The sequence below is a fragment of the Megachile rotundata genome, chromosome 5, assembly GCF_050947335.1.
Source record: "Megachile rotundata isolate GNS110a chromosome 5, iyMegRotu1, whole genome shotgun sequence".
Classification (NCBI taxonomy): domain Eukaryota; kingdom Metazoa; phylum Arthropoda; class Insecta; order Hymenoptera; family Megachilidae; genus Megachile; species Megachile rotundata.
In genome coordinates, this window is record NC_134987.1 from 6,627,864 (window position 1) to 6,654,547 (window position 26,684).

Here is a 26,684-nt window from a genome sequence, read left to right on the forward strand (position 1 = left end):
GTATGAATAATTGATGGTAAACATCCAAGTTGGCCTGAATAGAATGAAATATCTGAATTCGGTTTCCCGTCAGAGTATTTCATTTTTAGAGAAATTTTACGGTAGTCAGTGATTTTTTTCTCCTTTCTTTGTTGAATGCATATTTAGCATATTTACCTTTCAACCGAATCGGTCGCTCCTTATTTGATTAGAAAGCGTTGTTATAGCGTTCGAGATGGACTTGTTTGCCTTTCTTAAAAATGTTTAAACGAAACGGTACAATATGTAAAAATTTCGAATCATCAATGAACTTTTCTGTTGGTTAGTTTGTATGCGTTCTTTTGAGGCTAGTAGGACATCGTTACAATTCTTTTTTCGTGTTTGTAACAAAATGGAGGCGATTAGTTATGTAACGGTTGAAATGGGAAATTGGTGATTGAATTTGAGTATTTGGGGATTTAGGAATTTAGGGATTTGTTAATTTGAGGAGATTTGGTAATATTAGAATTTATGGATTGTTGGTCACTTGTGGATTTCAGGATTTGGAGATTTGCTATTTTAGGTATTTGGAGATTCGTGGATTTAGAAATTTCAAACTTTGAAAGTATAGAAATTTGGAAATTTAGGAATTTGGGTATTTGGGAATTTCAGTATTTGGGAATTTGGGAATTTGTGAACTTGGTAATTTAGGAATTTTAGAATTTTGGAATTTTGGAATTTTGGAATTTTGGAATTTTGGAATTTTGGAATTTTGGAATTTTTAAATTTTGAAACTTTTGAAGTTGGGAATTTGGGAATTTGTGAACTTGGTAATTTAGTAATTTGGTAATTTCTGAACTTAGGAATTTGTGAAGCTCAGAAATTCCGAATTCTGAAAATTCAGAAATTTAATGATCTAGCAATAAATAGAACTGATTATAATTTTGCAATTGTAATTAAAATTTTGTTAAATACCTACCATGACCCACATCAAAAAACTTGAACAAAAATAATATTTCATATTTCACAAACAATGATTTAACAAATATTCCACATTTTCTGCATTATTTCACAAAACGCAAAGGAACGTTTTATCACAACAATTTCAGCTGAAGCGAAAAGTGACACCGATTCTCGATGTCTTCTTTATTTCTTTTTTTTCCTTAAGATTGCATATAATGATCACGTGTGGTATTACGTGAGCACGAACTAAGAAACCTTCACTGAAGTTGTTAACTCATCGATACGTGTTGTAAATTTACGTCTTTAGACTTGCGACTTTATTTCACTTGTGTCACCGGAATCGAGATTTCTAATCGAACACGCGAAACATAGTTGCTGCAATCTTGTTAGTGTGTGCATTCTCATTTATCAAGCTCTACCGCGTCTTACGTAATTATATAAAAAACTTTTTGTTAAAGTTGTATGATTTTTTTAGACACATTTTTACAGTACATAAATAGTGTTTGTTTCACGATTGACGTAAGTTTGGCAAAAAAAGAAACTGATAATAAACAGAACTTTTCTTTTGGTCATAAAATAAAATGAATCATAGTGTATTAATATGCAAAATGTTTAAAAGAAAGAGATTTTTTCTATTGTTTTCGACAGAGAAAAGTTGTAGTCTGAAGTTTTGAAGGAAACTGGGATTAATCATGGAATGTCTTGTTGGTTCATTTTTTTACAAAATAAAATGAGTCAAAGTACAGATGTCAAACCACGAGTTGGTTGACCCAAAGTAAAAGAAGCTCCTCACGGTGAACACTTCGTTACATTTCAAAGAGCGAGATCTCACTTTCACTGTCGATAACTTTGATTATATATAAAATATTAACATAGCGTTGCATTGTCTTTTTCTTCCTAAGTAAAATTACACAGCGATGAACCACAAGAATGCATTGCATCCGAAGATTATAACTCACTATAAGTATTCCATTAACGAATGTCAAGTCTGCGAATGAATTACTCGGAACACTAGAAACTACCGTGACTTTCAAAACAGTGGAAATTGATTAAAAAGTTTGTTGATACATTATTCTATAGTATATTGAAACAACCAGTGGAACCGAAAACAGTTTTAACCCTTAGAGCACTAGAGACGTACAGATGTCAACCCACGAGTTGGCGCGTGACCCAAAGTAAAAGAGGCTCCCCACCGTGAACACTTCCAGTTACATTTCGGCAAATAGGAATAATAATGACGATAACAACTGCTGAACGCAATTCGCCCTATCTCACTCTCGAGACATTTGCCTGTCATTGTTTTTGTCCTAATTGGTGTGTGACTGCTCGAGCCAATATACCGCCGAAAATACGTGTGAGGCGTCCATTTTTCTATTTTGACCAATTGGAGCCGTAGATTTTCTAAACACCTGGGTCAGCTTCTGCATGCGTCAACTGATGGGTTGACATCGGTACTTGCATCATTAACTGTGTTATATGACAATATATTATACTTGTATTACTATTCTTTATATGAAAATCTATTGTATTTGTATTAATATTAACTACGTCATATGAAGATCTACATTTGCATAACTATTAACTGCGTTATACGACAATCTGTTGTACCTGTATTACTAAGTACCTATTAATATGCAAGACATTAGAAAGAAAAAGACTTTTTCTATTTTATTTTTGACAGAGAATAGTGTACGCAGTTTAAAGTTTTGAAGAATATGGGATTAGAAACGTAATACCGTTTCGTTCGTTAATTCTTTTCTGTGTCGTTCAATTGCACGAGCTAAACGTGCGTTCTTCTTCTAGAAAATGCACCGATCTAGTAATCGTAAAAGGAATAAGGGGTTAACGGGTTAAAACGAACTGCTGCGATTAAACAGCACTGTCGTACTGTGAGAATCAGCTTAGAATTACCGATGAACGCCGAACGGAATCGGTCGTGAATGTTCAACTGTGCTCATTCGAATTACTTGAAAACTACGCGAAAAGAATTTACATCCTTTAACCCATTAAGAGTCTTATTATGTGTTCTGTGTGAAATTACAGAAGATAAATAACTTTGATGTAATCCGTTTTTAAGTAATATCTTATTACTTCTCAAGGTCACATGAAACATGGGTTAATTCCAATAGGAGAGTTAGGAAAATTTTATTTGCATTCGAATTGATGTGCTTCAACTATATTAGAAGAAGAGGAATTTTATGTTGTATTAAATTGAAATAAATTATTTTCAAATAACTTTTTATTTTAGTTCACTCATATAATGGTACAAATTTTTGGAACAAATTTTTTTTGTTTAAAGTAGTGTTATTCAAAAATTGAATAGAATACTATAATTTTAGTGAAATTTTGTCTCATACCAAATGTCTGTTATTATTAAAAGTAATTTACACATTTTATTTTCTATTAAATTAGATTTTAGTATTACATTTGATCACGTTTAAAACGAACATACAATTCCTGCTTTCACTTTCTTATAAAATGAAGAAAAATCTAGAATACATTCTACTGAAGTTTTGATTCAAAAATAACTAAAATTACGTACTTCAAATTTGGAATTCAAGGCACGATATGACTATCCAGAGTAAACATTCCTCATTACTTTTAAAATAACCCAAAACACACCGAATGTATAACGTTTCTTTAAACAGTACACTTTAAACCAAAACACAAATACTAATATAATTAAATTTTCTTAACAATGAAATAATTTTGCGTTACGGTGTTCATGTATAGACTTCCTTACTCATTTACTTCGAGATTTCACGTTAGACAAATTAGATATAATTTAGTTAATTGTGTTCTATATCAGTTATAATTTAGTTTATTATGTTCTAAATTAGTTACACTTTGGTTTATCATGTTCTAAATTTCCTTATAAATTAGTCCATCATGTTGTGCATTAGTTATAATTTAATTTATCTGGTTCTACATTAGTTACAATTTAGTTTATCATGTTCTAAATTTCTTTATAAATTATTCAATCATGTTGTGCATCAGTCATAATTTAATTTATCTGATTTTACATTAGTTACAATTTACTTTATTTGGAGATACATTAGTTACAATTTAGTTTATCATGTTCTAAATTTTTTTATAAATTAGTCCATCATGTTGTACATTAGTCATAATTTAATTTATCTGGTTCTACATTAGTTACAATTTACTTTATTTGGTTGTACATTAGTTACAATTTATTTTATCATGTTCTAAATTTCTTTATAAATTAGTCTATCATGTTGTGCATTAGTCATAATTTAATTTATCTGGTTCTGTATTAGTTACAATTTAATTTATTTGGTTATACATTAGTTAAAATTTATTATGTTTTACATTAGTTACAATTTATTATTTTATACATTAGTTATAATTTATTATGTTCTACATTTGACTACAACCTAATCCATATTCCTCCTAGGCACTCCTAATTATTCTATTCGTTTTTAAACAATCACTTATTATTCTCGAACATCTCTAGCATAAACTAGCAGCAAATTACCACGGTAAAGCGCGTTAAGATTCAAGACCCATGTAATCGAATTTCTCAATACGATCGAATATTTTTGGTTGACCAGCTCCGTAAGGTCGAAGAACTGTTATACCTTGTTCGGTGGTCAGTTTCCCATGGCGCATTCAGGGCATCTCGATTCGTTCGATTTGTTTCGTTCTAGAGCATAACTAACAAATATCTCTGTTCCATGAATCGCCTTGCAGAACTGCGGAGTACTTTGACTCCACGGTATCCAGTAAGTCCAGTTTGAGTAAGCATCCCGACTTCTCTCTGCCTTCAAGTGGATTGACCTCTGCCGTCAGGATTCGTGATAGGAATAAATTCTCGAATGATGTCTCCTTAGTCGTGTGTATTCCCAGTTAAACAACACGTCGGATCGTTGCTTTCAATTTTGGATACGGTCTACTCATAGTACAACTGGAATCGGTATGTGAGCTGTGTTCGACTTAACCCTCTTTTTTTCTCCTTGAACAAACATCGTCGTAACAGTTGTTCGGCGACCTCCGCAAGAGTTATATGCGTTTAACTTGCATGACACTGGAATACAAATTTGGAGATTAGAGAAATTTTAGGAAATTCGATCGATATTGAGAAATACGGGTTTTTGAAGTTTGTGGATTTAATCTTTTGGAAGTTTAGAGGTCTTTGAACTCGAATTACGTCAGTTCGAGTTTTTTACTTTTGGATTTTATTAGTGGATTTGTTTGAATGTGACTGTTTGTAAATAGGTGTTTATTTATATGTCAAGCTTTTTGGGTAATGGACGTTAATCTTTGTAGTTTCAAGTTTTAAATGTTAGTCAATTCTCAAACTTAATTTTCAAATTTTAATGTATTTTCAAAGTGTAAGTAAATTTATTTTCAAATGGTAATCGGCTTTTGTTAACCAATTCTTAAATTGTAAGTGAATCAATTTTCAAATTGCAAGTAAGTAAATTTTCGAATGTTAATCGATTTTTAAATTGTAAGAGAGATATAATTATATAAATAAAAATATGAAAATGTAAAATATTTTTCATTCATCTTGTTAATATATAAAAGTGATATTTATATATTTAATTAACATTCAAATACCACTAACGAGATAAACTAACATTTTTAAAGATGTCTTCATGAAGAATTGTAATTATAAACTGAAATTGCAAATTAACCCTAAAAATGTTTCTAATAAACAAACTACTGATTATTTCAGCTTGAAAAAAATTATAAATAATCTTTGAAAGTTATTTTAACATCTTGTTAAAAATGTTTTAAATCACAGATGATTTCACTAAATTTGAATGTTGAATACGAAAATAAATTCAGAAAGGTAAAAAAGTTAGAAAACGACATTTGTTTCATCTTCAAAACAGACGAAAATTTGAGTAAATGTCCTCTTAATTAATTGTAATAGATTAAATATTAAATGATACATGTAATTCATATGTGCTTGAAATTATTTTTTAGAGAAATAAAGTACTTATAATAATCCTTTTATGATCAGTCGATAAAATTCAAGATGAGCAACCACCAGTTACATAATTCGTGTCCTTTGATTCCTCTTGTTTTAAACCGCAGAAATAGGAGATGAAGGAAATATAATTTCAGTCAAAAATTATGGGGATAAGCTTACGAAACATTAGACGTTTGCGGTGTGTAAATAGAAGAAATATCTGTTTTACGCTTTTTGACGATTAGAATCATTAAGTAGATGATATAACTTACTGCCTAGTTAGAATGATCAAATTTTTAAACTCACAAATTTGAAAAATTTTAGTTTAACGTATGTCTACATTTTATAATTGGAAACTTTTAAATGTTAGAGACTTCAAGTTCATGAATTTTAAACATTTTTGAACTTTGAAAATCTCAAGGGTTTTCAAGTTAGAAATTTACTATATCTCAAATTTTCTAATTCTCAAACCTGCAAATTTACAATTTCTCAAATTTTCTAATTCTCAAATTTCCAAACTTAAATTTCCAAATTTTCAAATTTCAATTTTTTGTTTTCATACACCCAAATTCTTCGAATTGCAAATTCTCAATTTTCCAAATTTTCAATTGCCTTAATTTTCACATCCCAAAATTCTCAAACCCCTAAATTCTCACATTCTCTAAATTTCACATCCCGATATTCTCAAACCCCCAAATTCTCACATTCTCTAAATTTCACATCCCGAAATTCTCAAATCTCCAAATTCTCACATTCTCTAATTTTCACATCCCGAAATTCTCACATTCTCTAATTTTCACATCCTCAAATTTTCACATCTCCAAATTGTCACATCCCCAAATTCTCACATTCCCTATCTTCAAATTCTCATATCACCGAATGCTCAGATCCTTAAATTCTCAAATACCAAAATTTTCAGCTTCTCAAATCCCTGAATTTGCAACTTCTCAAATCCCCAATTCCTAAAATCCCTAAATTCCAAAATTCTCAGGTTTACAAATTCTCAGATCTCTAAATTCTAAATTTCCTCATTCTCAAATTTCAAATTTCCCAAATTCTCAAATACCATAACCTTCCAAATCCCTAAACCTTCCTATACCCCTAAACACATATCTCCCTTCCAAACATAAGAAAAATTCGCTCCTCCGACCCCAGCGCACTCGTTCAACAGCAATTAATTAAACACCGTCGTGTTCAACCATTAATACGTACCATTCTCATTATGTGCAAAGTACCAGACACGCACCAGAGGAGCTTGAAAAATAAAACTAAAAAGATGCGGCATCTGCTTAGTTAGCATATAATGTGGATTGATTTGCACACACGCGAGGGTCGGAAATCTTCTCATAAAGTTTGTCGCGATTCGTGCAGACTGATTCGTGTGCGCGATAATTGACTTCGCACGGAAATTGCGCGTGGAAAGAAGTTAAAAAGTTTGTTCGCCGTTCTATGGTGTTAGCTCGATAGGATTTTGACGTGCCATGCCGTACAACTATGAGAATACGAGACAATCGAGAAAGCATCGCGGCAAAATTCTCTCTGATTGTTTTCGTAGAAAGTAAATACACTGGGAAGGGGATTCTGGCGAGAGTACGCTCTTTCTCGTCTTTCGAGTGAGACAACCGCACCAAATGATCGTGAAAATCCAAATTAGACCTAATTATACGGTTTACAAAAAACTGAACAGAAAGGAACTTCAGGAAGCATAATTTTACGTAGACTGATCGATAATTACGTCCGACATTTTCCCTTTTACTTTCTGTACGAACGTTGTTTTATTACGAAAATTTTTAGGTGGATTATAGGGTTAGGTTTGGTTTGTAGTAACTATAAGGTGACTTTAAATGACTAGAGACAGTTGAATCATATATGTATTTTTATTATTTATAGTTTTTTCTGAGTGCAATATGTGACAAATGTAAACACACTATTTTAATGAAATTGCTTTTTTATAAATAATATTATAGAAAATATTCGTTGTTTCGTTTTATAAGAATTCTTTTTATATTCTCTGCAAAATGATACACTTTTGCGATACTATATCATTTTTGTTTGGTAAATTGTTTTATTAAAGAATATTAATTTATTCATATTTCCTTATTAATATTAAATTTGTGAAAACTGGAAGAGTCATTTTCATACTAGAAAAAATCATACGAATATCAAACTCAACAAATCAAACTAAATAAACTTTATTTTAATTAAATAGATCTAATGTGATTAGATCACTTTTTCCTTTTGTTTTTGTATTTCAATTATTCAGCATTTCTTTTGATATTTTATAATGTAATAAAATATGTACATATATGTATATGTATAATGAAATATGAAGTTGGTTTGTTGATACAAGAGTGTTATTTAATAAATAAAATATATTAACCTGGTTTCATGAAGTTTATTGAGTTCAGTAGATTGCAGTAGTCAAGATGAAAATTATTGCTTTTATATATCTTTTCGTGAGTAGGTTAGCCACACCAGAAACATGGTGGCATTCGACTATTTACTCGCCTATTGACACACTTCGCAGCTGTGGTGTAATGCGGACTTCACGAATGGTCGAACTTCTGCATCGATTTCACGCTGTTTGAAAGTCCGATATGAAATTTGTAAACGTTTGTTCAGGATTTTAGCGGCTGAGAATATTTTCGGGACGAAGGAGTACCGTTTCGATTATGGTTCTCTGAGTATTATAAAGGACGGTTCAAAATGGAATCAAAAAACATTTTTTAAAGTTCATATACATTAGCAAGTTTTATTTATATTCAAGATTTATTATATAAAATATAAATATGATGCATAGTAGAAATACATATGTTATAAACAAGTTATATGTTTTCTATATATATATGTCTTCTACATAACAGTACAAAATCAATATTTACACAAAGGATGATTTAAAGTTTAATTAAAATTCGTTGATTTTGTATAAATAAATGTATTGAATTATACAATTATTGCTATACATTGCTATGTATTAAAATACTGCAAATTTAAATTAAAAATTATTTTGATATTTAAAGAATTTTGGTAGTCACACTTATAGATCAAATCTGGATGTACGATATATCAAATTATACATAAAATACAAATGAAACTCTGTATTATATCTTAAATATTAGTGTAATACACTTACAATATGTAAAATGTAGTATATGTAACATGCAAATACAATATGCATATATATATGTATACATAACATATGTGATACCATATCTTGCAAAACATGTAACATATATGTACAATCAGTATATGTGTGTATATGTGATACATCGTATACAAAAATATTTAGTATAAAAATATCCACCATAAATTATAAATATAAAATTTACTATGAGAAGTACAAGAACATGATGTAGAGTCTTATAAAGTCTTATGAAGTTATGTGGGACACCCAGTACATTGCACTCAACGTTACACAAAAGAAAATGTCTTTTTGACAAAATTACATCAAGTTTTTTGTTCGTACTTTAATTTTCACCGAGAACACATTATACCTAACTTGCGAATAAAGGCTTTTATCAAAGGAAAGGTGCCATTCTCTGGACGTGATTTGTCCGTCGAACTTTAACAGGGTCGGTTTGCTATTACCGTGCTGTAAAACGGTATACATACGTATTATCTATTCTTTGTGCAACGGTGCATCGAGTAACAAAAGGTTACTAGGTTTCGCATTACGTAATTACTTTGTCGCTCCTTCCTCCAGGAACTCTATATGCAATGAGCTAAATCCTGCTCGAATCCGAATATAATCCCTCTCGAATATAATCCGACATCGGATCACTTCACGGATTTTTCTACCTTGTGAAAAATCCTAGACAGAAACTTATACTGTTAAACTGTTAAGATATTGTGCATAATTAAAGTTTGTATAACAATTTGTACATGGATGGATGATGTGAGATATTTTTAAAAAATCTACCCTTAAAATATGGTGTAAGGTACTCTTAAAAAATCTAACCTTAAAAAATGGTCTCCCAACACTTTTCTTTGCTTCCACATTTTTAATTTATTTTTCATTGCAATTTATTTTGCACCTGTTTCACTATATTTATTAACGTTTCCATTATTCATGACACAGTTTTATAAACCATCATTTGCAAAAAGATATATGTAAAAGTTTCAGTTCACAGTTTTGTTCCTAAGACATGAATTTGTGTCACTACATGGACCCCAGTTTTTAACACTTGCTACTTTCTCCGAAAATTATGGAAATGTGACAAGTATTGGACCATTAGGACGTTAGGAATTTTAAGTCAGTTCTGTGAATTCGTTAGAAGAGTTATGGGAATAGGCCTACAGTTACTTTATGGGTTTAACAGGTTCCATTTTTAGTCGTCGATCGTCAAATTTCACTGTCTTCATGGTTAATTGACCTACTATGGCTGAAATATGAAAGAAGACATTTTGCATTGGCATTTTTTAAATTTCTTTAATTTACTTTATTTTATTATTTAGTAATACACGTATTGACATCTTTGAAATAATTGTAGACAGTAATAATAGTAACTTGAATTGTACAAATTCTTTTTATGGCCTACATATTTTTTATAAGTGTTGTAACTAAAAACAATTTGTAAGTATAAAATATTTAACAACTTCAAAAATCAAAGATCTTTTTTTTTGAGTGACCTGCATATTATTCTTTGAACAATTTTGCGTATACAGGTTTTATAATATAATGTTACACCTCATTAATATAAAAATGCCTCAGGAAAATAATTGAAGTTGCAAATTCTGAATATTTTTCTCAAAAAATTTAAATATTTTGCAAATTGATTTTCGAGATTATGCTATACTGTTGAATGTAACTTACTGATAAGATTTATATTTATTAAGAACGATATAAAGTCACTCAAAACAGTAAACGAATAACTTAACCTAACCTAATTATGAACCATTGCGAAATACAATAAAATTTTAATCGCGACATTTCTTAGCACACAGAACAAAATATCCAAACTCTTCGAATATACAATATTTTAAAAGTTGAATCTTATACACCATCTTAAAATATGAAACAGCAAATGTCAGCAGGTGTTGAAAAATTTCCTGACCTAACCATGAACCATTACGAAATACAATACAATTTTAGTCACGACATTTCTTAATACAGATAACAAAATATTAAAAATGGTCAAACATCCAATATTTCAAATGTTGAATTTTATACACCATCTTAAAATATGAAACAGTAAACGTCAGCAGGTGTTGAAAAATTTCAGCGTCCGTTTATTTTAAACGATCTCCGTAAAATCGCAAAGGGATTGTCGAGATTTATGGGTGAAAATATCATCCTCGTGAATCCGATTCTCCGCGCGGACAATTATCTTCCCGAGTAATAGTTCCTGTTCGAGCTCATTCGACAAGACAAATGGAGATGACCCGTTTAGTCTGGTCGTCGATGAACCGTTGATCACGACGAACGCTTCGAAGCAAAAACTTGGAAACGCGATGGTCGACCGGTTTGAATTCTCGCTATCGAGAAAGGAAACATCGACTTTCTTCCTGTCTTTTTCTCTTTCTTTGGGTTTCTTTGTCTCCTACGGACGTACAAATTCTCCTTTCTTGCCTTTTACAACCGAGTACTGCTACGGGCGCGACGATAACACTGTTGTTGGCAATTTTATTGTTAACGGAATTTTCATGAACTTTTTTGTATTAATACTAGAGCACACCAGTCAAAATGACTGGTTTTGCAATTTCATTTTAAAACTTTTCATGTTACAATTTTTTTCGCAATGTGATGACGTTTGCAGCGATAACTAAAGGTGTAATAGAATGAATTTTATTTTTGTTTCATTTATTCAGCATCAAAATAATTTTGTATCGTGGCTACTTATACCAATACCAGTCATTTTGACTGGTGCTTTTCAAAGTGGAAAAGTATTCTACAATTCGTTTACCGAACCCGAAATCGTTTAGTATGTTTTCCTAGGAAATTTTATCGCACACGTCTTATAAGGCGCCAAAACGTGAACATAAAGCAGCGATGTAACGTAACATAGTCGTCGATGTTTCACGCGGTCATTTTGTTCACCGTAGTCGTTGGAACAGGAGCTAATTCTGCTTTATATAACGTTATTTTACAAGCCCTAAAAATGGCGAAACGATTGAAAATCTCTGAATTGTTGCAAAAAGTGAAGAATATACCAATGGTTGCTCTGATATCGAGGATGGTGAATTGTACGAGTATGAAGAAAGTGAATCAGAAGAAAATGAAATTGAACTTTATAGTGATAATGAGATAGAGAAAGAAAATGTTCAGGAGTCCTCGGAAAGTGAATTAGAAAATATTTGGGATCTACGTAAAAGAAGTGCTTGTGAGCTTTCAAGTTCTGAAGATGAAAATAAAAGTATAAATCATCAAAATGAAATTGCCCCAGTTGGAAAAAATGAAAGGGACTAATTATATTACTATAGTAATAGCTATCATTATACAGTAGTTATAATTCCATAAAGTGGTATTTCTTATGTAAGATTGTAACAAATAAATATAAGAACATTGTACAGTTATAAATTTTTTGAAGACCAGTCATCCTGTCTGGTTTTGGTAGCTTCGCCCTAACTGTTGACAGTTTTAGCGTCAAAATGATCGATCGGAGCGTTGTTTTAAAGTCGATGTTACTTATCATTGGTCTTTTATGGTGTTCGGGACGATTAGAGGAATCGCCCACTTAAATAACTGTATCGCTCGATAAGGTTACATGACTCGAGAACCTGAAGCGGTGCTACGTGTAGAAACAATGTAAAAATGTGGGGTTAAGTTCAATATTTTTGTGTTGGATATTAATATTAGATTTATGGATTTTGAACAGTTACTTTTAGAATATGAATGAAGTACAACAATCAGAAAATGAAATATAAAACATAAATTAATTTGTAAAATCATTCTTTATCTCAAAAAAAATTGACATACATTTCGATAAAGGCATCTTAATAATTTCTATAATTGAAGACAAAAAATCTAAGGTGCGTCATGATTTTACCAATCGATTATTATGATTGTGTTATGATATGTGAATGAGTTTGATAGTGAGTGTTTAAGAATGCTTGAAGATGTCCATTTAAAGAAATATATATTTCTTTTTCATAGAACAACAAATTTTCCTGTGAATTTTAATAAGAAACGAAGAATCATGTATGTATGTACATGTACGGTAAATATGTACATGTGTATATGTATGTGTACATGTGTGTAATAATTTATATGTACATAAGTGCATACAATGTGTCTGCATATATGTATATACTTATACATGTACATGTGTGCATATTTGTATACAAATGTGCATATATGTAAGTGTATATATTTATTGTATATGTGTGCATATGCATGTATGTATACGCGTATATGTATATGTATGGACGTATATGCATGTGTATATGTATAAACGTGCATATGTATGTACATATATGCATAAATGTATGTATATGCGTCTGTGTGTACTATATACGTACTTTCATGCATGTGTACATATATGTACATATGTGTACGAGTACGTGTATGTGCGTATACGAATGTGTGTGCTTAAGCACGCGTATTAAAGGAGGAATGATATGAATAGCCACATTGCATCGTGAATTTACAATTACGTTATTAAAGAAAGTAGTAATTTTGCTCTACTGACCAAATACATTTCCTGTAGGCTCGCGTCTATGGAATATAACATACGTGTGTAATCTAGAGGCTATTAACCCTGTTTCCGGAAGAGAGCAGTGCACGAGCGGAGGCCATTGTCTTCACTTTCCGATTGCTAGACATTCGTGTAAGATCTCTTATATATCATTGATGAATATTCACCGAAACACGTGACTAACATCAACGACAACTTCCTCTTTGTATGCTTCCATGTTCGCATCTTATCGCTGGTTTTCTATCTACGTATTTTCGTTTCGAATCACTTTTTACAGGCGTGTGAAACAATTAGCGACATCGATCTTACTGCTAATTAGTTTTGTCGTGAAGTGCTGTGAAACGTGAACAATTATACACGAACTTACGAACGTAAAAACTTGCTGTTTCAATATATATTTTAACAGCATTCAATCAATCTTTTATGTATCTCATCGCCTGTTTTATATCTCTATTATTTTTAATTGCTTTTTGAACACCTTTAATGGAACGGACGATATATGATTATTTTTACTGCCTGGTGCTACTAATTGCGAATGATTAAATATCTTTTTCATTTAGAAATCTTATTTCTTAGATCAAAATCTTGAGCTTCATTGTCATACACTTTAACAAATATTTGATACGTTCATGTTTTATTAATGATTTTCTTGTCTCTTTCCAAATTGTGTTTGGTCAATGTATACAATATGGTATTATTATTACATTGTTTAGTACATTATCATTTTCGTTAGATCTTCCATTAGTAGTACTGTAATTATCGTAGTAGTTATTGTCTTTACTCGATATTTTACTAATACATATAATAATATATTACAAATAACATAATAGCTGGTGAGTTTCTAGTGTATCTTAGAAACTCAACTGCAAGGATGAATAATGAGAAGTATGAGAAAATTTTATTAGACAATAGATCAATCATTGGTTTGAATATCAAGCTAGTTTGACTGGCAGTAAAAGTGTTAGTAATAATTAACAATAATTGAATGTAACTAGAAAAAAAATTTTGCTATAGATGCAGATTATACAATTTTTTGATTATTAAATTTTTTTTAGACAAAAATGTATACATCAGCAATAATAAAAATAATGAAGAATAATTATTCAATAGTAAATAACAATTAGTCAATGATAATTAATCAATGATATTATTAATCAATAATATTCAATCAATAATATTTAGTCAATGATAAATCAATGATGTTATTAGTCAATAACAATTATTCATAATATTTAATCAATGACAATTAGTTAATATTATTTAGTCAATATAAATTTGCCAATAATATTTAGTCAGTAATAATTACTCAATAATAATGGTCAATAAGTAAAATAAAATCTTGATTGTTGTAAATATAAATTATAAAATTTATCAATTATTAAATTTCTTTTAGACAAAAATGTATACCTCAGCAATAATAAAAATAGTCAAGAATAATTATTCAATAGTAAATAACAATTAGTTAAAAATAATTAGTTAATAATAATTAGTCAATGATTAGTCCATAATATCCAGTTAATAATAATTAATCAATAATATATAGCCAGTAATAAATTACTCAACAATAATGATCAGCAAGCAAAATAAAATCCACGTTATCGATGACTCAGTTATTTCTCCATAAAAAATTGCGAAATAACTACTTCAGACTTCCGGTATTAAACAATAAATACAAAACGCATTAAATTCAATTATTTATTCGATAACGTCGCACGAAAGCGTGCAGAATGCATGCCGAACAAGAAGTAGACAGTTCTACATATGATGGCCTCCTTGTTGACCCAAAGTAAACGGAGCATGACTTGAGTTTGTTCGATGCTTGTGTGTGACTATGTATCACGTGAAATAGAAGTCATCCGCGTACAGTCAAGACCAAATCTGGTTTCCCTAGGGAAATATTCAAAAACCTCTTATTCTTAGATTTTCAGTTGGTAGTTTTGTAAATTTGGAATTTTAGAAATTTGGAGAATTTAATTTACTATTTTTCTAAATTAGAGATTTAGGAATTTGGAAACTTAGATGTTTAGGGATGTAGAAATATATGGGGATTTAAAGATCTGGAGATTGGGGGAAATTTATAGAACTAGGAAAAATTTAGGACGTTTAGAAATTTGGAGATTTGAGAACTATCAAAAATAGAATTTAGATATTTGGGAGCATGAGAATTTGGGAATTTGGGAATTTGAGAAATTGGAAGTTTGAGAATTCGGGAATTTGAGAAATTGGAAGTTTGAGAATTCGGGAATTTGGGAATTTGAGAAATTGAAAGTTTGAGAATTTGGGAATTAGAGAAATTGGAAGTTTGAGAATTCGGGAATTTGAGAAATTGGAAGTTTGAGAATTCGGGAATTTGAGAAATTGGAAGTTTGAGAATTTGGGAATTTGAGAAATTGAAAGTTTGAGAATTTGGGAATTTGAGAAATTGGAAGTTTGAGAATTTGGGAATTTGAGAAATTGGAAGTTTGAGAATTTGGGAATTTGAGAAATTGGAAGTTTGAGAATTCGGGAATTTGAGAAATTGGAAGTTTGAGAATTTGGGAATTTGAGAAATTGGAAGTTTGAGAATTTGGGAATTTGAGAAATTGAAAGTTTGAGAATTTGGGAATTTGAGAAATTGGAAGTTTGAGAATTTGGGAATTTGAGAAATTGGAAGTTTGAGAATTTGGGAATTTGAGAAATTGGAAGTTTGAGAATTTGGGAATTTGAGAAATTGGAAGTTTGAGAATTTGGGAATTTGAGAAATTGGAAGTTTGAGAATTCGGGAATTTGAGAAATTGGAAGTTTGAGAATTTGGGAATTTGAGAAATTGGAAGTTTGAGAATTTGGGAATTTGAGAAATTGAAAGTTTGAGAATTTGGGAATTTGAGAAATTGGAAGTTTGAGAATTTGGGAATTTGAGAAATTGAAAGTTTGAGAATTTGGGAATTTGAGAAATTGGAAGTTTGAGAATTTGGGAATTTGAGAAATTGGAAGTTTGAGAATTCGGGAATTTGAGAAATTGGAAGTTTGAGAATTTGGGAATTTGAGAAATTGGAAGTTTGAGAATTTGGGAATTTGAGAAATTGGAAGTTTGAGAATTTGGGAATTTGAGAAATTGGAAGTTTGAGAATTCGGGAATTTGAGAATTTGGAAATTTGAGAACTTGGGAATTTGATTAGTTGGAAATTTGAGAATTTGGGAATTTGAGAAGTTGGAAATTTGAGAAGTTGGAAATTTGGGAAGTTGGAAATTTGGGAAGTTGGAAATTAGGGAAGTTGGAAATTTGAGAATTTGAGAATGTGAAAATGTGAGAATTTAAAAATTTGACCATTTAAAAATTTGAAAATTTAAAAATTCAAAAATTTACAAATCTGGAAATGTATACTCTTTAAGTTCACATATCATTATTGAAAGAAAGTCTACATTAGGTTAGTATGCGTTGTATCCGAATGTACCTGCACATATAAAATTCCATTTAATTGAAAAAAAAAAAGTAATTACAATAATCGGCTACCTAGTACTTAAACAGTTCGCTGTTTCTTCTGCGGTATATAATTATATTTAATTCAAGAAGGAAAAGTTGCTCGACAGTCTAGAATACTGTCCGATTAAAGTGTATCGGGTGTATTGAACCAAAAGTTGACCACCGATTGCAACTTTTTTTGTTTATTTAGAAACAAAAACCGACTGCAGAGAAAGGAATTATGGTCTCAACCGGAACGCTAGTTTTCCTTGAACCATGAAATTGCACATTTCTCGTCAGAACTATCAGCTTCTTTTTTAATTTATTCGTTTTTTTCTGCGTTCACTTTCGCAAAGAAGAAATAGATACGTTTTAATAAAACTTCGTTTAATAATTACATTGTGAATATTGAGTTTCGTGTTCAGAGATCGGTAGACAGTCTATCAAAAAACTAGCATTGCTTAGTTACACCGTGAGTAAGAGAAAATTTAGAGATTTTAAAGATTTTAAAAGAAACTTGATAGATGCAGTTATTTAAAAATTTAATTGGATGATTTTTATATGGCTGTTTTATTCTTTGAACGTAGACTTGTAAAAGAATCATTTCTTTCTTATATTTATTTTAAATAAAAAATTTAGGTAATTCAAATTTTTTGGATAAAAAAATGGGGAATCGTTAAGGTGAAAATTGCTAAACTTTTTAATTCTCTAATTTTATAAATTTATTCTTGTATATATTGAGAATATTTTAAGTTACTGTTAGGTGAAATTATTGATTTAAAAGGAACTTATTCGTAATAGATTTTGAATTGAGCATTGATTATTTATAGTGAATAATTGATCAATTTAATTAACTCAACAAAATAAATTATGTGAATTTGTGATTTTGAAAATTGATAAATGTGAACATTTGTAAAAAACTTCGAATATTCTTCTAATAATAAACTTCTAAATTTCTAAAATTTTCAAATTTACAAATTTACAAATTTTAAAACTTGATAAACCTAAAATTTCAAAGTTAATAAATTTTTAAATTTGAAGGTTTACAAATTTATGAATTTTTTAATTTAGAAGTTTGAAAGTCAGTCAATTTTAAAGTTAGTAAACTTGTAAATTTCTAAAATTTTTAAATTTACAAATTTACAAATTTGAAAACTTGGAAAACCTAATATTTCAAAATTAATAAATTTTTAAATTTGGAGGTTTACAAATTTTCAAATTTTTTAATCTAGAAATTTGAAAATTAAGAATTGTCAATTTTAGAGTTAGCAAAATTATAAATTTGTAAAATTTTCAAATGTACAAATTCACAAATTCTAAAACTTGAAAAACCAAAATTTCAAAATGCACAAATTTTCAAATTTCAAAATTTACAAATTTGAGAATTTATTAATTTTAAACACTAAAATTATACAAACCTGAAAACATCCAAACTTCCCTATCTGTAAATTTACAAATTTTACCACAAAGCATGAAAACATTTACCACAAAAAAAAAATGAATAGAACATTCACGCGAAGTAAAAATAATTTCTGATCGTACGCATGCTGAAACAAATAATTAGTATTAATAAACTTCATAGCGCGAGTGACTAGAGAGAATCTCGTTTGCATATCTCACGTTCGACTATTTGTAAATGTTTACGAATACCGTAAAGTCTCGCTTTACGTTACATCGTGCTTTGCATGTACAATAAACACGCGGGTATTTCAATGAACACAGCGTAAGTACACACCTAATCTTCTCTCATAAAGTGAAAAATGAATTATGCAATAATTTTTTAATTTTTTTTAATCTGCACGTAGACATCCTTATTCAAACATATATTTACTCTTGTCAATAAAAAATTTGTACATTTTATCTTAAAATCTTTTTACAGCAATTTATCTTTGCTATGTGCAAATAGATTAAGTAGTTTTCAAATGTGGAAGAGTACATGGTAATCAGAATATAAGTACGTGGTAATCATTTCAGTTCACATTTTTGTTCAAACTTATTGTTGGACTAGTTAATAAATGATTTGTTAGATAGTTTTGTTAGGTAGGCATTTTAATTATTCAATTTGAGGTGTAGTTACAAAAATTGGTGCCTATCTAGTCTATGATTTGTTGGTCTAGATTACGTAATTAGAATATTACATTAAATATATTGTTATTTATTATAATTATTATTTAGTGGAATTAAAGATTGTTAGCTTGTTGGATTGTTAGTTGATACTGATTACAGTATCAACTAACTTAAGAAGTGATATAGGACATAAGAAGTTGGGGATTTGGAGATTTGTGGATTTGGAAGTTTGGACATTTGTAGATTTGGAGATGTGGAAAATTTGAAGGTTTGAGAGTTTGCAAGTTTAGAGGTTTGTGGATTTAGAAGTTCGGCGATTTGTGGATTTAGAAGTTTGGACATTTGTGGATTTGGAAATATAGAGATTTGTGGATTTGGAGATGTGGAAAATTTGAAGGTGTGAGAGTTTGCAAGTTTAGAAATTTGTGCATTTAGAAGTTCAGCGATTTGTGGATTTGGAAGTTTGGAATTTGTGGATTTGGAAATATAGAGATTTGTGGATTTGGAGATGTAGAAAATTTGAAGGTTTGAGAGTTTGCAAGTTTAGAGATTTGTGAATTTAGAAATTCGGCAATTTATGGATTTGGAACTTTAAAGTTTTCTGTATTTGGAGGTTTAGTGATTTTCTAATTTGCTCATTTGGAAACTTGTGGATTTAGAAAAACTTGTGGCTCGATAAACGAATGAAGCGATTCGTTGGATGAAGCGATAAACAAATAAACTTAAGAGTATTTCATCTTACAATTCCAATTCTCAAAAGAATTCACTCGAAAGTAAACACAGGTGTTTCAGTGATCCGAACGCCGTTCACAAGTGTCCCCTTCAACTCCAAAACAGTTGGCTTCCCTTCAATTTTGTGCAGATGCACAAACAATCGATCGCATTTGAATTCGAATTCCGTTTACTAGCAAATGCGTTCTATGCTTCCTTCTGCACCATGTCATACAATTACATAAGCCCTCTCGAAATGACCCCGTAAACGCAAAGAGGTAAAAATTTCCTCGCAAGCGAGCATACAATTTGAGCTAACCTACTCCCCACCTACAATGTAGGTAAACGGCTTTCTTCGCTTCATGAAAGTAGCCTCTCTTCGGGCGTGCATCGCGCAAACATTCTTTACGCAAGCTCGATCTCTCCTTTCTTCCCTTTCACAGCCACTTACGACCATTCTTGCTATTTAAACGCATTTGCATACTTCCAAATGGGTCAGTCGAGCCTCGGTAACCTGTAGACAACTATTATGCTATTGAAACATATGCGTTTAACCCGTTAATCGACCAAGACGAGTTAATGCGTCGTACGTTGACTGGCGCCAGAAAAAACTCCTCTTGATTTAAAGACTGTAATGCAACTTTGAACTCTTAGATGTAGATGGTTTTCTACATTTGATCATTTAAGAAAATGTATTTAGGTTGTGAAGCATCTATTTCTTATGTATGTTTGCTTGTAAGGTATATGTGTACATATGGCGCAGAGAATTTGAAAATAATTGGATCAAGTTCGATTTGGAGGTATGAGGATTTTGAGATTTAAGGATTGGGGCGGTATAGGGATTTTGGGGTTAGGGATTTGGAGATAATGAGGTATAGACATTTAGGGAGTTGGAGGTATGGAGATATGGAGATGTAGGGATTTAGCAATGTTGGGATCTGGAGATATAGGGATTTGGGGATATAGAGATCTGGAGATGTAGGGATTTGGGGATGTAGACATCTGGAAGTATGGGATTTGAGGGTATAGGGATTGGGAGATGCAGAGATCTAAATGTTTAGGGAATTGGGAGGTGTAGAAATGTGGCGATATAGAGATAAGGAAATATAGAGATTTGGAGATGTAGGGATCTAGCAATTTTGGGATTTGAAGATACAGGGTTCTAGCAATGTTGAAATATGGAGATATAGGGATTTGGAGATGTAGACGTTTGGAGGTATAGGGATTGGCAGATACAGAGATGTAAATATTTAGGGAATTGGGGGATGTAGAAATGTGGGGATACAGGAATAACGAAATATAGAGATTTGAAGATGTAGGGGTCTGGAAATATAGAAATCCAAGTATATAGGAATTCGGAACTATAGAAATATGAAGATATGGAAATTTGGAAATAAAGATATTTTTCTTTATACCTAAAGTAATTCAAATATAGAGTCGTTATCAAATCCCTATTTTTATCACCTCCCTGCGACATACATATATGCCTATACATGCGTGTAATGCATGCACATGTGCACGTCCGACTGGCGCCACTAATCCAAAGACTCTTCGATACAAAGACTCTAATGCAACTTTGAACTCTCAGTAGAAGGTTCTCCATATTTGATGACTTAAGAAAATGTATTTAGGTGAGGTAAAATTCACATATTTACTTATAACGCATATGTGCACGATATACAAAATATAAAACTCTGATTACTCATATATACAAAAATACAAGACAAACCATGCCATATACGACTTTTTGTCACAAAATCAAACTATCCTAAAATGGGTCAAAATCTCAAGAAAAATTGTCAAAAGTGCCGAAATGATTAGCAGAGGGTCAGGAAAGAGCCTTCAATCGAAAGCGAGTATAGGTATGTGTTACGTATGTATATGAGTGGGACCACAAAAAACTCTTCTTGATGTATGAACAGTAATGCAACTTTGAACTCTCACGTATAGAAGATTCTCCATATTTGATTGCTTAAGGAAATGTCGTATTTAGGTTAGAAAAAGTTAATTTCTTACATATTTTTGCTTATAATGTATGTATGTACGAAATATACATGTATGAACATGTGCGTATTATTATATATATGTACATGTTTGACGAGCAGCATAAATAACTTTTTTCGATTTAAAAAGAGTAAAGTAACTTTGAACTCTAAGATGTAGAAGGCTCTCCATAATTGATTACTTAGGAAAATCTCGTTAGATAATATGATCGCATAGGTGATAATATTTTATTAACGCGTTTAAATAGATTATTTGCATGATCCTGTCGCAATTAAGGTATGCTTAATATTATTAGCCTTAACTGCTTTAATTATTGGGAAGGGAATCAAGATTGGATATTACAGGTTTGCTATAGAAGTATGAGAAATGGATAAAAATGTAAGATGAGAGCTTATGAAAGAACTGGTCCAAATATGAATATAAGAAACTGTTTAATTATTCATTTGATTTAAAATATGTTGTGTTGTATTAATTTTGTGAGGTTTTGCAAAATGTAAATTTGAAATTGTCATTTAATATTAGATTCATAACTAAATTTGTTATACATTCCTTTTGTTTTGAAATCGTTTACTGAAATTTAATTAACAGTCAGTTTGAGTTGAAAGAACAATAAATGTTCAAATTGTTAAATTTCTATATTCACAAATTTTCACTTGTGTATGTTTCGAAGTTTTGAAATATTCAAATTTTCTAAATTTACAAATTTGAAATCTTCCAAATTCGTCAAATTTCACAAATTCCCCAAATTCCTAAAACTTCCATCTCAATTCCCCAAATTCCCAAATCTTCCATCTCAATTCCCCAAATTCCTCAAATTCCCCAAATGCTCAAACCTTCCATCTCAATTCCCCAAATTCCTTAAATTCCCAAAAGTTCCAAATTGTCTAAATTCCCCAAAACTCCCAAATTTTCTAAATTCCCAAATCTTCCATCTAAATCCCCCAAACTCCCAATATCTCCAAATTGTGCAAATTCCCCAAATTCCCTAAATTTCCTAAATTCCCAAAAATTCCAAATTGTCTAAATTCCCCTTTCCCAAATTTCTCAAATTTCTCGAATTTTCCAAATTTCCCAAATTCCCCAAATTCCTCAAATTCCTCAAATTCCCAAATCTTCCATTTCAATTCCCCAAATTCCCAAAAGTTCCAAATTGTCTAAATTCCCCAAAACTCCCAAATTTTCTAAATTCCCCAAACTCCCAATATCTCCAAATTGTGCAAATTCCCCAAATTCCCTAAATTTCCAAAAATTCCAAATTGTCTAAATTCCCCGAATTCCCCAAATTCCCCTTTCCCAAATTTCTCAAATTTCTCGAATTTTCCAAATTTCCCAAATTCCTCAAATTCCCCAAATTCCACAAATTCACTCTTTCCAAATTAGAAATGTTTCTAACAAAAAATCTAACCCAAAGAAAGCAATTACATTTACGTTTTCCTCATCAGTGATGTACATTATACAAATTTGACACCTGAATCAGATTGCGACATCTCGCTTATATAACCGTGTCTCTAATGTAATATGTAGTACCTGAACCGGAGAAATCATTGAATTCGACTTTCTTCTTCTTCATCGACAGAAATCTACTACATATTCAAAGTCGTCTCCATTTAGCTCCACATTTTTCCACGATTGCTTTACAAACTGTAACTACTGATCGTCTATCTGACCAGAGAATGTCCGTGGCAATGTCCCTGGTATTCTATTCAGTTATGAAAAGAATAACGTGCCTTTCAGTGTTGCGTATACATTAGAAACGTAAGACGGCAATAACGTAAGAGTGTAATGTGTTATTACGACGGAAAGTGTGTTTTATAACGAGTACCACTTTCGTTTCACAAGTAGGTACGAACTAAAATCTACTCTTCATTCATATTTTTATCTCTGTGCCACTTACTTGTACTTGTTGACTATTGTAGTAGAAATAGATACATGTATAAGTGGATGGATAATGGAGAATTTTATTAAGAATAATCGATAAATGTCTTGTTATAAAGTAGACAGTGATGTCATTAATTTTTGTTATTGCATATTTGTTACTGTACGTGTGCAATATTGCACATGTACATGTGTATATGTTTAAATATGTGTAATAATACAGAAATTGGTTCTTTTATCTTTATACTGCAAGTGAATGCTTCTGTTCTTCACTGTGTATATGGTCTTATATGTATATCTATTAACAATATGTTATACATATGTTATACAATATGTTATACATATGTTATAGAATATGTTATACACGTGTTATAGAATATGTTATACATGTGTTATACAATACGTTATGCATATGTATACATATGTTACACATATCTTACATTTATGTTATGCATGTGTCATACACATATCATACACATGTCATACATATGTTAAACATATTGTACATAACAATATAAAATAAAATTGCATAACATGTGTCTCATATAATTGTTAACAATATGCAAAAAATAATTATTTTGTATACACACTAAAAGTGTATAGATACTCTCAATAAATTAATTTTAAATATTTAGTGTTCCAGTAAGCTTCTTATTGACATGTGTAATGTTTAAGATGAAGTCACTTGTGTACTACTAGTAAATAATAAATTAACAAGTTTCTATAAATTAAAAGATAATAAACAGATACAATTATCCACATCCACACAGAAGAATTACATATTCAATTTTGAAATTAAATTTGAATCAACAGCATAATTAAACTAAAAGCACACAAGATCTCCATCTCAAACGTTTTCTCAATCAAAAGAAGGAAAGTAAGCTAAAAAACTATGCATAAAAAGAAAAAGCAACCTGAACACTGATCGTACATTAGCATTGATATGAATTCGTGCATAAAATCACAGTGCAACAAGTAGGTATAGTTAGCCTAATGGTGGATGTATAAAGGAATAGTTTGAAAGAAAGGTAGGCGTGTTGCGAGGTATCGAACTCTTTTTTGACGTCGATTTATACCATTCCCCATAGATTTGTAGTTGTGAACCGTACACATGACTTACGCCCAAAGAGAATCTACTTTCATGGAGCGAGGAAAGTCCGTCTGCTTAGGTGCACGTTGCTTCGAAGCAAGTTTAGAATACAACTATACACACACGTACAGAGACACGGAAATATATGTGCAGGTGTGCGTACACACAGGTGGGAGCAGAAGGAAGTCGACCAGGTTCGCGTAACAACTCGAGGTGTCTTTGAGCGGACACGAGAACGGCTTGAGTTTCACGAAGAAAACTCGTTCGTTTCTTTTCTGAACATGCTTTCGGTATCGCGGTAAAAGCGAGAGAAAAACGAAATTACGTTGACACCTCGATCAATCGTTGAGGTAGGAAAGGTTATCGAGAAGGTTTCTCTTGTGATGTTCTTACGTTTGTTTCTTTGCTACCTTGTTAAAATATTCAACTTTCATGCTATCTATGGTTATATTACCATACTTGTTTGTAAGAAATTATTCTATATTTTGGGGAAATAATTTTAGTTTACAGGAAATTCTATAGGTAGATCGGATTTTAATTTACAGGAAATTAGATGGGATAATTTCAATTTATAAATTCTGTAGTTGGAACAATTTTAATTCACGAAATCCTAATCTAAAATAATTTTAACTCAGAAAAAATTATTGTATACATACATAGAATAATTTTAGTTGAAATTGTTCTGCAGTTAAATTAATTTTAATGTAGAAAAAATTTGTCTATGTTTAGCTAAAATTATTTTAATTCACAAAAATTATTTAAAGCTCAACTAGAATAATAAAAATTATTTAAATCTTAACTAAAATAATTCACTTTATTTGATCAATTTTTTTAATAAAGTAAAGTTGCATCTAAAAATGTAGAAACTAAAGAAATATTTTCTTTAAATATTTTAAATATTTTGTTTTTAAATATTTAAGCTTAATATGCCTAATTGTACCAATACTGAATTGAATATAGTAAATTGAATAAAAATAGTAAAAAGAGTTCTAAATGATACCGAAGTGAAATTTTTGAAAGATTCGATGACATCACAGTAGCTACTAGATGTTTTTAAGCATAACATAATTTGTTTTCGAGGTATATTTTTGTTAAGACGATTCTGAATATTAATTCTAGAAACACGGTGGAGCAAGACGTGCTAGAAACACATTTTTTACGCAAGTATGCAGACGCGATCGACGAGCAGTTAAAATCATGATAATGAGCGTCGTGCGTGTGAAAGTATCGTAAAATAACGTGATTTTAGTTTAGAAGACTCCCCAGGCTATCGCTTTGCATTTTATGTGTGAAATTCTGCATATTAATTGTGATGCAGATGAGTCATTCATGCGATAAAGCGTTGGAAATGTGGAATTTTAATTATACAGTTGTAGATGATGATAATTATTGATTTTTGATAATTAGAAATATTAATATAACTTTAAATATTAATTAAAGTAATCTTTTGTTTATTTGAATTTGTTTATCAGTGCACCTATTTTTGAGGAACTAAAAGCTTCTATTAAAAATCTTTTACGAGTTTAAATTATATTTTTAGGGTTATAAGTATTTGCAAATTTAATAGAAAATATTTTGATAATTTTTATAAAAGTTTCAAAACGTTGTAATTTTTAAATTTTACAGTATTTTGAATTTGGTTAATGAAGTCTACTTTTATGTATTTTATCTCAAACGCCTATCAATCAATTATTGCGTGAAGTTAATATTTAATCAATAATTAATAAATTAATTAATAATTGGTTATTAATCAATTGTTAGTTGGTACTAACTATCAATTAATATTATACTGTACTAATTTTAATTGCAAACAATTGTCAAGTACTATGAATTTTACAAGTTGTAATGTTTCTATGTAATTTGAGGTTATGTTAAAGTTTTCGATAAATATTGATATTAATTATTCATCAGTATTTATCAATTGATAGACTCTGTATACAAAGAGATAATACGTTAATTGCCATAAAAGTTACCTTTCAAATCCAATCTAATTGAACAATT

The 26,684-nt window shown here is 30.4% G+C and overlaps 1 protein-coding gene across 3 annotated transcripts in view; it reads left to right on the plus strand.

Moving 5' to 3' along the window:
• The window catches only part of RhoGEF64C (Rho guanine nucleotide exchange factor at 64C), a 111,419-nt gene that overhangs the window by 29,568 nt on the left and 55,167 nt on the right, over nt 1-26,684 (plus strand). The window contains exon 2 of one of the 3 annotated variants that reach the window (XM_076531939.1): nt 4,633-4,855. The exons of the other annotated variants lie outside the window; for them this stretch is intronic. The gene's annotated coding sequence lies outside the window, so the exon portion shown is untranslated. The remainder of the gene's footprint in view (nt 1-4,632; nt 4,856-26,684) is intronic. 3 annotated transcript variants of the gene reach the window in all.